The 15,156-nt window shown below is 41.1% G+C and overlaps 2 protein-coding genes across 3 annotated transcripts in view; one reads left to right on the forward strand and one right to left on the reverse strand.

The window, feature by feature from the left end:
- The window catches only part of PCGF5 (polycomb group ring finger 5), a 122,212-nt gene that overhangs the window by 48,069 nt on the left and 58,987 nt on the right, over positions 1–15,156 (forward strand). The window lies entirely within an intron of this gene.
- Positions 1–15,156, reverse strand: part of LOC123465322 (basic proline-rich protein-like) — a 63,830-nt gene that overhangs the window by 46,985 nt on the left and 1,689 nt on the right. The window lies entirely within an intron of this gene.

Below are 15,156 nucleotides of genomic sequence, written 5' to 3' on the forward strand. Positions count from 1 at the left end.
ATGCATAGACTGGTGATATCCAAACACAGAAATGCCTGCTTAGTTGGTGTGATCAGCTGGGGAAATAGGTTGTCCAGTTGAGGAATACTCTGGATGTTATGCGTGCCTTTACTTTTACCCCAGAAGTCTTGAGATGATGGCCCGAGTGTCATGACGGTGTGCTGCGTTCATTTTACCTACAGTATTCTGTGAGATTGTAATACATTCCGCCAGCGTGTATTGAGCATCTGCTCAGCTCACAGACATGTGCTGGGTCCTGTGTGTCCCTGCCTCCAGGGTGTTTGTTGCCTGACCTGGTAGACTGGATAAACACCAAACAAACATCAGCACTCATCCTGAACTCTAAGTATTCAGATGCACGGAGCTCCAGCAGTTCTCAGAACAGAGACACTCAAAAGAGGTGGGAAGGCTGGAAAAAGGAATAGTTTGAGAAGTTGTAGAATTGCAGTTGGCCTTCCTGGAGGGTGAGAAGGAGGAAATAGAGCATTCCATGTGGTGGGCAGTGCTATAAATAAGCCAGGGTTAGGGGCTGGTTTTCACATTGCGTTTGTGGGATGGTGAGAAGTCCGCTCCAGCTGTGGAGGAGAGGTGCTGTGTTGGAGAGTGGAACTAGGGTGATGAAGCTTGTCTGGTTCTGGGCCCCAGAAGCACTGTGCTTATACAGAGCCAAGGTTCTGGAAGGTTGTCCAGTAGCACAGGGGCTATCCTAGAACTGCCCTGCTGGGTTCCACACCTGCTTCCATCCATCGTGTACTGTATGGTCCTGATTGTCATGCAAGCTGTGTGTGCCATGGCTTCATCTGTTCAATGAGGCCATGAGTTTATTTATCTCACAGGGTCGCTGTTAAGAAATAGGAGAATCATAAAGCACTTAGCACAGTGCTGAGTACTTGGGAGTGCTCATTACATCATTGTTTGTTGAACAAGGAGACAACTAGTGGCTTTACAAAGCTGATTGAGGTTGAGTGACATTTGAGGAGGGTTCATGGAGTTGCCTTTTGCCTAGATGGAGTCTGAGATAGGATTTTAAAGGTGTTACTCAGATTCTAGCCTTTGCGTACAAGAAGGCATATGAATGTATGGAGGATGACGTGTTAAGTGAGGCCATTCTGTTTTCACCGCCATCTCCATTCCACAGATTTTTAGGAAAGATCATGCTTGGCAGTCACTCAGGAATGACTGGGTCAGAGTAAGTGGCAGTGTCCCATAACAGCACAGAACACTCTTATGCTGGTCAGAGGAAATGAATTATTGGACCAGAAGTAACTGGAAGTTTATTTGCCCCCCCCCCCTTCTTGGTTAATATTTTATACTGTGTACCCAGAGGCTGGTGTACTGACAGGGATGAGATAGAGAACTGAATAATCAAAATGGAAAGTAACTGTGAATATCCCTAAAAGAATTGTAGTGTCTAACTGCAGCGACTCATGCATGCTACTTCTGTCTGCTTTTATGCTTTGGGTGGGTAAGATCATGGAAGGCAGCTCCCTATATAATGACAACAATCCTATTGCATACCTTTTCTTGAAGCTTTTCTTTGAACTATAAAAAATGTAGCTGAAAGTCAGCTGAATTCATTGATGTAGTAGGAAGTTTGCTTTTTTTTTTTTTCTAAGCTTGATGTGGTCTGTCTTTGTAAAAATATGAAAAAAAAAGTTGCACTTCAGTCCTGTCTTCGTGGTAGAAACTGTATGAAAAAACCTACAGCATGAGCATCACACCTCATGAAGAAACGGCATCTTCAGAGCAGAACACTACAAAACGCTCACATTCTTGTTTAGCACAATACTTTACCTCCAGACAAGTGCTGCCCGTCTGTTTTTTTATTCTAAATATTATAGATATTAGCATATGTGGTAGAGAGTGTTCTTAGGTGCAGTTCAAAGGGTTTCCAGGATCAGGGTTTACAAATGCCAGGAGTCGTGGTATAGCGCTCCAAATATAATGCAAGACATCAACTGACGCCACCAGTTGCAGATCAGTCTGGATGATATTTGTGTCTAATGAAGCATGAGGTAATCAGCTAAAAGTGAATATGACGCTAATGTTTGAAGAAATACATCTCCTTAGTTCCTAGCTCATGCACTCCTTCGAATACACCATGCATATGCGTGAGTGCATATGTGTATGTGATTTGTGCTTAGTCGCTCACTCATGTCCAACTCTTTGCCACCCTATGGACTATAGCCCGCCAGGCTCCTCTGTCCATGGGATTCTCCAGGCAAGAATACTGGAGTGGGTTGCCATGCCCTCCTCCAAGGGATCTTCCCAACCCAGGGATCCAACCCAGGTCTCCCACATTGCAGGCGAATTCTTTACTGCCTGAGCCACCAGGGAAGTCCACATATATGTATACATGTATGTTAATGTATATATGTATCGAGTAACCTCTGTAACTATGTGGCTATATGTAGTACAAATTAGTTCTATGCCAGATATTGTAAGTATTAATCTATGTCAGATTCCTTTGAACTGATCCAAAAGAATATCTCGAGTTAAGGACAATATAACTCAGTTTTAAAATAACCATTTTGGCTTATACACTTGGGAAATTAATAATATGATTGGGGATTCACTACCCTTCCTTTAGCTTCCTCTCAGCTCCATTCATATAGCACATGTTTCTCCACACGTGTTAGCCTTTTGGTGAGTCCATTCATCTGTTTTTCCATCATGGCTGTCTGCAAATCAGTACTGCTAGAAATACAGTATCCAGTTCAACTGGATTCTCAGTGCTGGGTTCTTTAAAAATCCTTCTGTCTGTGCCTGAACAAATTCTCTCTCATTTCCTGTAGCCATCATCTTAAATGTGATCAGTGTCCTTAACTTCTTGAACCCGATGGTAGCTGAGTTGTAGTCCCCTCTGGTGGAAACATCCCTGGAGAGAATTTCCCCTCCCCTGAAACGTGCCATTCAGGTGCACTGCTCCAGTCTCTGCCTGTCTCGTCACATGACCATCTTCTCTCTGTGCATCTGTGTCTTCATGTGATGCTCTCCCTGTCTGTCTGTCTCCTCTTCTTATAAGGACACACTGCCACTGCTGCTGCTAAGTCGCTTCAGTCGTGTCCGACTCTGTGCGACTCCATAGACAGCAGCCCACCAGGCTCCCCCGTCCCTGAGATTCTCCAGGCAAAAGCTCCACTACTCTAGTATGACCTCATTGTACTTGGTGATACCTTCAAAGACCTTTTCTGACTGGAAAATGGCAGTTTTCATTCCAATCCGAAAGAAAGGCAATGCCAAAGAATGTTCAAACTACTGCACAATTGCACTCATCTCACACGCTAGCAAAGTAATGCTCAAATTTCTCCAAGCCAGGCTTAAATAGTATGTGAACCATGAACTTCCAGATCCTCAAGCTGGATTTAGAAAAGGCTGAGGAACCAGAGATCAAATTGCCAACATCCGTTGGATCACAGAAAAAGCAAGAGAGTTCCCGAAAAATATCTACTTTTGCTTTATTGACTATGCCAGAGCCTCTGACTGTGTGGAGCACAACAAACTGTGGAAAATTCTTAAAGATATGGGAATACCAGACCACCTGACCTGCCTCCTGAGAAATCTGTATGCAGGTCAAGAAGCAACAGTTAGAACTGGACATGGAGCAACAGACTGGTTCCAAACTGGGAAAGGAGTATGTCAGGGTTGTATATTGTCAATCTGCTAATTTAACATATTCAGAATACATCATGTAAAATGCTGGGTTGGATGAAGCACAAGCTGGAATCAAGATTCCTGGGAGAAATATCAATAACCTCAGATAACACCACCCTTATGGCAGAAAGCAAAGAAGAACTAAAGAACCTCTTGATGAAAATGAAAGAGGAGAGTGAAAACATTGGCTTAAAATTCAACATACAGAAAACTAAGGCCATAGCATCCGGTCCCATCACTTCATGGCAAATAGATGGGGAAACAACAGAAAACAGTGACAGACTGTATTTTCCTGGGCTCCACAGTCACTGCAGATGGTGACTGCAGCCTTGAAGTTTAAAGATGCTTGCTCCTTGGAAGAAAAGTTATGACCAACCTAGACAGCATATTAAAAAGCAAAGACATTACTTTCCTGACAGAGGTTCGTCTAGTCAAAGCTATGGTTTTTCCAGTGGTCATGTGTGGATGTGAGAGTTGAACTATAAAGAATTGATGTTTTTGAACTGTGGTGTTGGAGGGGACTCTCATGATGTTGGAGGAGACTCTTGAGAGCCCCTTGGACTGCAAGGAGATGCAACCAGTCCATCCTAAAGGAAATCAGTCCTGACTATTCATTAGAAGAACTGATGCTGAAGCTGAGACTCCAGTACTTTGGCCACCTGATGCGAAGAACTGACTCATTTGAAGAGACCCTGATGCTGGGAAAGATTGAAGGCAGGAGGAGAAGGGGACGACAGAGGATGAGACAGCTGGATGGCATCACCGACTCAATGGACATAAGTTTGAGCAAGATCCGGGAGTTGGTGATGGACATGGAAGCTTGGTGTGCTGCACCCATGGGGTCACAAAGAAGTGGACACAACTGAACTGAACTGAGTCATATTAAATTAAGAACCCCGCTACTCTAGTATGACGTCATTGTACTTGGTGATACTTTCAAAGACCTTTTCTCCAAATTAAGCCACATTCACAGAAAAATATAAAAGTTGAGAGTTTTATATTTGTATTTTTATGTGTATCTTTTGGGGCATACAATTCAACCCTTAGCAGGCATTTAGAAATAATCTGTGCAGATTTATAACATGTAATATTTAACCCTTAATGTGGAATATTTAAATAATGAGGTTAATGAGTAAAGTATAAAAGTGAGAAATATTCACATTGTTGTTGAGTATGGATATTATAAATATCAACTTTTAAAAGTTAAATTCTATGTATCCAGTTTATTAATGACTAGTGTTTATTGTTGGATACTTCTGAAGTTAACTAACTTATATAATGACTTCATACAAGTATTCACGCCTGTGCTAATAAATTCAGTTTCTAATTACAGAAATTCTTTCTTTTGCCAGTAGAAGTGAGTACTTTACTTAAAACTTCAGACTTCACTGGTAAAGAGGGTTAAAGAACAAATTGTTCAGGAACTCCACTGTAAAGGAAATGGTGATCTGCTAATTTATAATCATCATATTCCAATTAACTTCCTTGTCAGTATTCATGATAAGTATCATCCTCTGAAATTTTAAGAAGTGAAACACCATTGTAAGTTGTTCAAATCAAGAACAATTCTTGACAAAATTTACCTCTTAAAAGCATAAGCAAATACATGTAATTACGTCTCTTCCTTGGACTTTGCAGTGTTCTTAATTTGGTAAATTAAAATGCCAGCATTCACATGATCTAATGTCAAAATCTCCCCTTTCATAATTCTACAATGTAGGGAGTGAATGGTGCTCAGTCTTGATGACTTATGTGAAAAGTACTTCGCAACTCTTTCCCCCTTCACAGATCCTTCTTGATTTACGTGCAACACTCGTCCAAAAATCTTCAGGGGGCCGAGTATCATCAGTACTCAGGCTGTGTAAATTTCTCTGTTTAGCATCTATAGAAATGGAAGCATCTCTCCTCTCCTTAGGCTGTGAGGCCAGATCTAGTTCCCATAGACACAGTATCCTGATTTCAAATGTGCTCTCTCTCGTTGCAGCTGTTGTCCTTCAAAGGTCTATGGAGATGGGACGGTGAATGTTCACCATCCTGTCATTCAGGGCTCCTTCTGAGACCAGGGTCCAGGCTCCTGAGGCTGGAGATGACATGTACACACACTCCGGCATGCTTCCCCAGGTCAGGCCAGCTCGCAGCACTGTCCATCAGTATGCAAGCAGAAAGCTTACCCCTCGAAGTCGTGTGTTTTCTCTTAGATCAGCACCCTAGAATCCCAGGTAGAATGGGGAAATCCTTTCTCTTTAAATGCCACCATGACTATTTGGTGCTTTGAAGTCAGAGGTGAGGGACTAAGCCCTGCTCTTTGGCAAACAGGAGAGAATGTTTTTGTTTAATATTCTTCTCTTTGTTGGTAAACTTTCTCCATCGTGACTAAGGAGAAATATCAGATTATGCAGATCTTTACAAAGAGGAATGAAAGATTGTTTCTAACTCTCCTGGCTGTTTGATGATGATAATAGTGATGAGGATGACCCCCTTCTGGTAGTTTAGCCACTGTGTCCTACTCATTCCTGGAAAATAGAAAGTGGAAAGTTTGATTTAAGATGTTGCACTAAAACCATTTCGGTTTGAGACTGTCATCAAAAGCTTATTGAAACTATAGAAGTTTTCAACCTTGGGATATAGGGAACTTTTTAATTGCTATTATCTATTAGTGGAGCCTTGCAGACTACAGTGCATAGCGTTGCAAGAGTTGGACACAACTTAGTGACTAAACAACAACAGCAAAATGCACGTTCACAGAGATATTCTTTGGGTAAGGAGCTGGCAAACTGTAGCCCAGGGCTACATCTGGCTAACTGCCTGTTTCTTAAATAAAGTTTTATTGGAAGATAGCTACATCCATTTGTTTACATACTGTCTTTGGCAGCCTTTGCCCTGTACGAGCAGAGTTATGTGGTTGTGACAGAAATCACATGGCCCACAAGGCCTAAAATGTTCCCTCCTGACCCATTACAGATGCAGGTCGCTCTAGGTAATGCTCCCAAATTGTACAATCATTATTAAAGATCTTCAAGGCCCATTAGAGATGATGTATCCCAAGTCTAAAGTGGTTTTATAGATGGGTCATGAAGTGAGCCATTGATTATGGCTCATGAAGTGAGTTGCCAAGGGTCTTACTGTTTGCTGGTGACATCTTTTTCCTTTTTTAAAAAAGGAAGATTTTTCTTCCCAGAACTTTTAACACATTATGATAAAATAAACATAATGCAAATTTTACCACTCAGTCTTTTTTAAGTGTACAGTTCCATGGCATTAAGAACATTCATATTATTGTACTGCCATTACCACCATCCATCTCTGAAACTTTTTCCATCTTGGGATCCCAAACTGAAATTCTGTACCCATTAAATAACCTTTTGTTCCCATTGCTGCCCATCCACCCAGCTCCAAGCCTTAGGCAACCCCTATTCTACTTTCTGTCTCTTTACATTTGACTACTTCTCTTCTTGAACTATCAAGAACAACTTATCACCGCCTCTGAGACTGTTAAAGGGTTTATCACCGTGAAGTCCTTTGTGACTAGCTTATCCATAACTTTTTAATTGAAAGAACTATGCTTTACAGAAACTGGAAAATCCTAGCCTTTTTCCTGACTGATTCACTACCGCTTGTCTTAGACCAGGTAACCTGATCAACTTAATATCCGAGAGTATACCCAGGTCACTCTGTTGAAGTTTTACATAAAACTCTGTACTGCTGTGTACATCCTGTTTCTTGAGTTCATCTTGATGAGTAAGTTAAGCCATGATTTCCATATTTTACACATTTACCACTTAGGGAATAATCTTACTTTAAAATTCTTGCAGGAGGAGGAGGGGCACTGGGCAGGAAAGTTAGGCGACTCGCTGTTGCCTCCATGTGTGTCCTAAAAGCAAGTAAATTGTGGGAAGACATTTGTTTGAAGTATTTGTTTGTCATCAGGCCTTAAATTACATCCCATGGTTCATTGTTTCATCCAGATAGGAAATTCTTAAAGTTAATTCAGTAAATGTTTGTTAGCTTTACTTATATCATCTCATATATAATCTCATATATATCATCTCATATATAATGCATAAGTGTGCATTACTTATATCATCTCAATAATCCTCATAAAAACTCCTCAGAGTTACATACTTCTTCTGTTATATCCATTTAAGTGGTGAGGAAACTGAGTCCGAAAACAGTTCTTTGTCCTCAAACATAGAGCTAGTATGAGATTGTGCCAGAATTTCAACACAGGCAGTTGGTTGCGAAGTCAGAATTCATTTATCTGTTTGTATATTCCTTCATCCTTTCCCTCCATTCAACATCCTTTCCCAACATTCAACATTTTTGTTTTTTTTTTTTTTTTTGGCTGCACAGCACGGCACGTGGGATCTTAACTTTGACCAGAGATTGAACCGTGCCCCTGGCAGTAGAAGCAAAGAATCTGAACCAACCTGGTCTAAGCACTGAACTGCCAGGGAAGTCCCATATTATGTTTTAGACTTGATTCAAGGGATACAGCAGTAATGGTAAAGTCCTGGCCCTCGTGGGGTTATGCTCTGTTAACTGTTTTCTATGCAGCCATCTTGTCTTCTCATTCATCATCTGATCAAAGATGCTTTGATACTGGTGCCTTTTTCAGCTTCTCATTTAGAAGGTATCAAAGGAAGGTTTGATAACCGGCAGGAATTTTTCCGGTCATCTGGGAAAACTCCTTTCAACAGACAAACTAAGGAACCATTGAAGACAAATAGTGTCTCTCTCTTGTTGAACTATCAAGAACAACTTATCACAGCCTCTGAGACTGTTCTAGGGTTTATCACCCTGAAGGTCATGAGTTAAGAATGCCTATCTAATACTATAGCTAATCTGCTCCCCGCTTGCCCCACTTTAATTTAGGCCAGTTTTCTTTTAGCATTTCCACAAACCTGTCCAAAAATTAATCAGTATCTTAGCCATTAAGTCTTTGAGTAGTCGAATACAGTATGAAGACTAATTTGCCTTTTGTTTTCAAAGGGGTTTTTTGTATTTTGTCCGAGATGGAATTGTGAAGCTCAAGCAAAAGGGTTGTCTTTGTTTTTTTTGACATCCTCCTCTTTCAGATCTACTTTCCTACTCCTGCTGCCTCCCAGCCAGCAGAGTGTTACAGTTTTATAGTTCAGTTAACTCAGTTGCTCAGTCGTGTCTGACTGTTTGCGACCCCATGAACTGCAGCACACCAGGCTTCCCTGTCCATCACCATCTCACAGAGCTTGCTCAAACTCATGTCCATTGAGTTGGTGATGCCATCCAACCATCTCACCCTCTGTCGTCCCCTACTACCTTCAGTCTTTCCCAGCATCAGGGTCTTTTTCAGTGAATCGGTTCACATCAGGGGGCCAAAGGATTCGAGCTTCAGCTTCAGCATCAGTCCTTCCAATGAATATTCAGGGTTGATTTCCTTACGGATTGAATGGTTTGATCTCCTTGCAGTGCAAGAGACTTTCAAGAGTCTTCAACACCACAGTTACCCTGCTAAAATGTTAGCTCTTAACCAGAGATTCATGCCCTTCCTGTGTGTTCTCCCTGCCTGCAGACTGAGAGTCCTACTAATCCTCGTTAGCTGAGAACAGATAGCTGGAGATGGTTCATAAGGGCTTAATTATGACCCTGGCCTGGAATATTTGCCCTTTAATGGAAAACATTTTTTGCTACGCCTTCATTCCAGAGGAGTGAATAAAGATTTAACATACCCATTCTACAATGTTGAACTAACCCAAATTGCTAAGCATTTTTGTGGAACTAGTTTTCTTTGTACTACTTTGAATTGCTCGTGAAATATTTAAGTTTCCCCATCTTGTTTTGAAAAATTGAGTGTGTTTAGTATTGAATCCAGAGGAGGGAGTGCCTTCTGACCACCGCTTGCCTTAGTTTATTCTGTGTGCGGTTCCATTGCCCCACCAGGAGTGTCTCATTCATTCTACAAACATTCTTGGGTACACTTACTGTCAGGACCTTTGATGGGTGGGACAGAATTACTAGATACTGTTCATCTGCTGGTGGTCCACACCGTTCCTACTTAAACTTTACATTTTTGTAGTCCTTTACAGTTTACAATTTATAAAAAATTTTCTCACTTATTTAATCTTATATATGCTCATTATAACAATGCACAAGTATAAAGAAAATCTTCCTTATACGCCAGTGGTTAAGATAATATTAGTCCCAGTTTTCATAGGAAGCAAATAAAGCCAAGGGAAGTTAAGAGATTTGCCCTTACTAAAAAACCAGGCTCTCTGGGTGCAGTATCCTTTCTTCTAAACCACAGCTACCTATAAAGTTTGGACTTTTTCAATTCACGTGCCTACTTTTCTCTGGTATGAATGTTCTGTCACTAAGTTTATATATTCCATTTGCCCCAATTGAATATCATTTCCTTTTTTTTTCTTGATAGAATATTTTTCCCCTAACTTTACCATAATCACTCCTAACTTAGAATCATCTACATTCAAATTTGATGACATATTCTAAGTTTCTGTATTTAGGGCCTTTGTCCATTTATGATCTTTGGGGATTTAATCTGACCTTTCAAAGTAACAGTTGTGATTCTATACTGATGTTTTAAAAGATGGTAGCCCTGATGATTGGAGTAAATCCAGTTTTCACATACAGTCTGTGCCTATTCTAGTTCCAACCTCTGTTCTTCCAGTTGAAGTAGAACTTGCTCCAGCCAACTGTTGACATCACAGTAAAGAAAATACAACCAGTTTTATCTGCCTCTCAAGGGAAAAAAAAGCAAATTTGGTTGGTTTGTCTCTTTAGCATGGTGTATCTGCTGCTGCTGCTGCTAAGTCACTTCAGTTGTGTCCGACTCTGTGCGACTCTAGAGACGGCAGCCCACCAGGCTCCCCCGTCCCTGGGATTCTCCAGGCAAGAACACTGGAGTGGGTTGCCATTTCCTTCTCCAATGCATGAAAGTGAAAAGTGAAAGTGAAGTCGCTCAGTCGTGTCCGACTCCCAGCGACCCCGTGGACTGCAGCCTACCAGGCTCCTCCATCTATCTAAAGCACTTTAAAATATTTATTTAGCAAGTTGCACAGTCTTTAGCAGACTGATCTTATCTCTATTCCTAATGCTATTTATCTGTACTCACTTTTAGTATTTTGACTTAATTCTCTTTTTGTCTCTGGCTTTCTCATTTATTTTTAATATCCATAGTTTTTGGTATTTTGCTTTACTATCACTGTCTTTGTAACTGGCAAAATCCTAAGCATGTAGGGCTAGTTTTTGACCACCCATAGTATTTCCTCTTTGAAATGGAGATTTTGTCATTTGATTCTCTTTCATTTAACACTTTATTAGTAAATCAGGTGTATTACTCTATAATTGTTTCCTGTGTGTTAGTCTCTCTCTCTACTCCTTGGTGTGACTTTAATTAGTAGTTCTGAAGGGCGGTGATAAACATATTCTTTGTAAGGATCCCTTCAAGAAGAAATCTCCCTCCCCACAAATACACAGAATGTCTTAGAGTGTGTGCACTTACCCGGTTTTTCAGTCAATATTTATTTGAAGGATTACTGGTTGTCACCCACTGTGCTAGGGATGCACAGTCAAGGGACAGATCCACAGGCCAGCACACTAGGGGGATCAGACAAGTTAACCAGGCAATACAGTTCAGGGTAGTGTGGGGCTTGAGAGAAGAATGAGTCGTGTGTTCTCTGTCTCTCATATATATATGCTGCCCTTGTGCCTCAACTGGTAAAGAATCCGCCTGCAGTGTAGGAGACCTACACACACACACACACACACACACACACACACACACACACACACACACACGTTGGGCAGATTTAGCAAGGGTCAGGAGGGGACTGAGATGGGATTGGGACAGGATTCTTATTTGAAAGAATAAAGCTCATCCCTAGCTAGAGGGTAAAAAGGTTCATTATGGCTGCAGCATGGAGTTCAGCGTAGAGGCTGCAGAAGTAACAGGGTTATGGGATGGGCTTATTAGGTGTTTGGGCTTTATCTGAGGAACAAGGGATTTTTTTTAAATCAGGGAGCAGCACGATCAAATTTTCAGTTGGAAAGGGTCCTCTGCTGTGCTACGGAGAATGGTTTGGCAGAGAAGAGCTGTAGGAAGACCGCTCGAGAGTTCATTGAAGTAATGACAGGTAGACATGATGGTGATCTGAACCAGGGTAGGTTAAGTGGAAGGATTCAAGAGACATTTAGCAGAGAGAGTCCTTGAGAGTTATTGATTACAAGGGAGGGGTACATTAAGAGAAAAAGATGGTGAAGGGTGATGAGAAGTCCTTCAGTTCTGTGTTCCCTCCCATTCCTCCATCATTGATTTTAGGCCGTCATAGATTTTGAGCTGTAATATCCATGACCATAAAATAAATACATTTAGGCCCAATAGGACACTTTAAATTTTAATATTTTCTAAAATCTCTGTGGGATGACTTTTAGATTACAGAGGGTAGCTTTATGTCAGAGATATTCTATGTTCAAAGCTTAAATAGCATACTTAGGTATATAAAATAATTTGCAATAATGGAAAAGTCATCTTATTTAATATTTCAGGGAAATAAAGATGTAACTTTATTTTAAAAAATGTTACGCTGTTAAACATCTGTTCACTGATGATATATTTATTAGGCAAGAAAGGAATGTGAACTTTTCAGTACCGAATTGCCCATCCATGGCCCAGCCTTAACCGAAATAAAAATCTATACTTAAAAATATAAAGTACTGAAAACATTTCTTAGGTATACAGATAGCCCCAGGTAGTTCCAAGGGTTGTCAGGAGCCAAGTTGTTATTTGTGGTTTCCTGGAAGAGTCTGGATCAGTAATCAAGTGAAACAAGTTAGCGCTGTGTGATTTTTCTGCTTTGATGGGAAATCACCACTGACCAGTTCACTCCTAAGTACACTGTATTCATTATTTCCCTTCCTCCTTTCATTTATAAAGTTTCTTTATTTCTTTTTTAAAAAGTTAATCTTTTTTCTTTTTTAACCTACTGCTGCTGCTAAGTCACTTTAGTCGTGTTCGACTCTGTGCGACCCCATAGACGGCAGCCCACCAGGCTCCCCCATCCCTGGGATTCTCCAGGCAAGAACACTGGAGTGGGTTGCCATTTCCTTCTCCAATGCATGAAAGTGAAAAGTGAAAGTGAAGTCGCTCAGTCATGTCCGACTCTTAGCGACCCCATGGACTGCAGCCCAACAGGCTCCTCCATCCATGGGATTTTCCAGGCAAGAGTACTGGAGTGGGTTTTTTAACCTAACCCCTCTTAAATTCTTGGGTTTAAGAAGTTCTCTTAGGACGTGTAAATCATATGTGCCTTCATTTTGATCTTGACCAAAATCAGCTCTGTGATGATGAATTTGCCACTTCTCAGGATCTTGGCTTCTGCGTCTGTAAAGTGAGAAAGCTCAAGTAGATCAGTGATAAGGGGACCTCAGCTATGATTCTTTTATCTGCCTTTTCTCTTTCTTGGTCCTGTATATTTAGTTGTTCCCAGGCCTTTGTCTACTTGAACATCCCTCTGGTTTTTTTTTTTTTTTCCTGTACTTAATTCCCTCTGGTTTTTGATATTTGTTATCAGAGCTATACTGAGGCTTCTATGGTTTGTTGCAGTCCCCACAGTCAGAACCAAAGGACTAAGAGATGAGTTACTGGAAAGCAGTCCGAAGGGAGGAGAAGCAACACAGCAGCTAGAAGTCTATGTTTAAATGCTTAGAACTTATACATGAATCAGGACACTTGCCCCTTCTTAACATTCCCTCTCACCATTTCTTTTGTTATTTTTTTTTTTTTGACCCAACAAATGTTTGAGTTTTTGTTTTTGCTTTTTGTGTGTGTGTGCATTTTTTTTCCTTTGAATGAGCAAGGTGGGGTGGTAGCTGAAGAGGGGAAAGGAGAAACTACTGAAGACTTCACTGCAAACCATACTGCCTCAAGACACAAAACACAGATTTTCTTACAAAGCTGTCATTCTCTTCCTGCTTCCAAGACCACCATTTGCAGCTTTATTATGAAAACCCTACCTCCACATCTATCTTCAGGTACTGCTCTATAGCATATCTGTGACCCCTGTCTCCATTGCTAGTGTAAATCCTACTATCCAGCCATACATTCATTTCCTCAGGGAATGTCAGTTAACCCCACTTAGTGTTGATAGCGGGAGAAGGCAGTGGCACCCCACTCCAGTACTCTTGCCTGGAAAATCCCATGGATGGAGGAGCCTGGTGGGCTGCAGTCCACGGGGTCGCTGGGAGTCGGACATGACTGAGCGACTTCACTTTCACTTTCCACTTTCCACTTTCATGCATTGGAGAAGGAAATGGCAACCCACTCCAGTGTTCTTGCCTGGAGAATCCCAGGGACGGGGGAGCCTAGTAGGCTGCCGTCCATGGGGTCGCACAGAGTCGGACACGACTGAAGAGACTTGGCAGCAGCAGCAGCAGCAGCAGTGTTGATAGCATCACCGACTCAATGGATATGAATTTGACAAACTCTGGGAGAGAGTGGAGGACATGGGAACCTGGTGTGCTGCCCATGGGATTGTGAAGAGTTGGACACGACTTAGTGACTGAACAACAACACACTGTTGATCACCAATCACACTTACACTCCCAGGACTTCATTAAGTGTTATTCTTTAAAAATACATTTAAAATAGCTTCAGATGCAAATTAGGAAGATAGCAAGTCATAGTGTATATGTTGTAGTATTCATTATATACAATAGTATCTTCTATTTTAAAAATACACTAGAAATAGGATGACTTTTCACATATCCATGTATTTAATTAGTTTTCAGGATGAACTAGCTGCAGAGTAGTCCAGCAGCTGTAAAGTCATCTTACAGGACGTATATTCATTGCTCATTGTGATTGCCAGGACTTACTGAAGTTGATCCCAGCTTGGAAATTGGCATGTATACTTTTCCAAAGTGGTTCTTCTGAGGCATATGAAAATGTGGTCACTGAAAAGTGTTTCAGAAAATCTGTTGCTCTTCTATGATATTAAAATGGTAATTTTTAAAGGTTACGTTCATGCTACCTTAGTTTAATTATAAATTGGATATTTTGTAAAAGCTGTCTTGTCACTTGGTGTATTGTTGACTTGAAACGCATCTTTGAACATTTGTGTGCTGCTGGACGAGGGGGCATCGGGTTCATTGGTTTGCCACTAGAGCCATCTCCACTCCGGTAGGTAGGAAGTCAGGTGACTCGATTGGAGGTAAAGGAGATACTCTGCATTATTTCCCCGCCCCCAGTACTGTCAAATCCTTAGCTATCAGTGCTTTCACTTCTCCAGAAGCAAAAACGATGTATGTTATGGCAGTGCCTTTTCCTCTTTCTAACACGCAAGATTGGAAGTTGCCTTCGACAGATACCCTTTGGGATGTTCTTTTGAACTTTTGTTTTACTGGTGGAGACAACACTGATTTACCTGCTATTTTAGGATTACTGGATTCCAGTCTTCTAAGCAAGGAAGAACCAAGTCTAATTTATGTTTAGCAAACTACTGGTTTTAGTAG

This window comes from Bubalus bubalis, chromosome 23 (assembly GCF_019923935.1).
Source record: "Bubalus bubalis isolate 160015118507 breed Murrah chromosome 23, NDDB_SH_1, whole genome shotgun sequence".
NCBI lineage: Eukaryota > Metazoa > Chordata > Mammalia > Artiodactyla > Bovidae > Bubalus > Bubalus bubalis.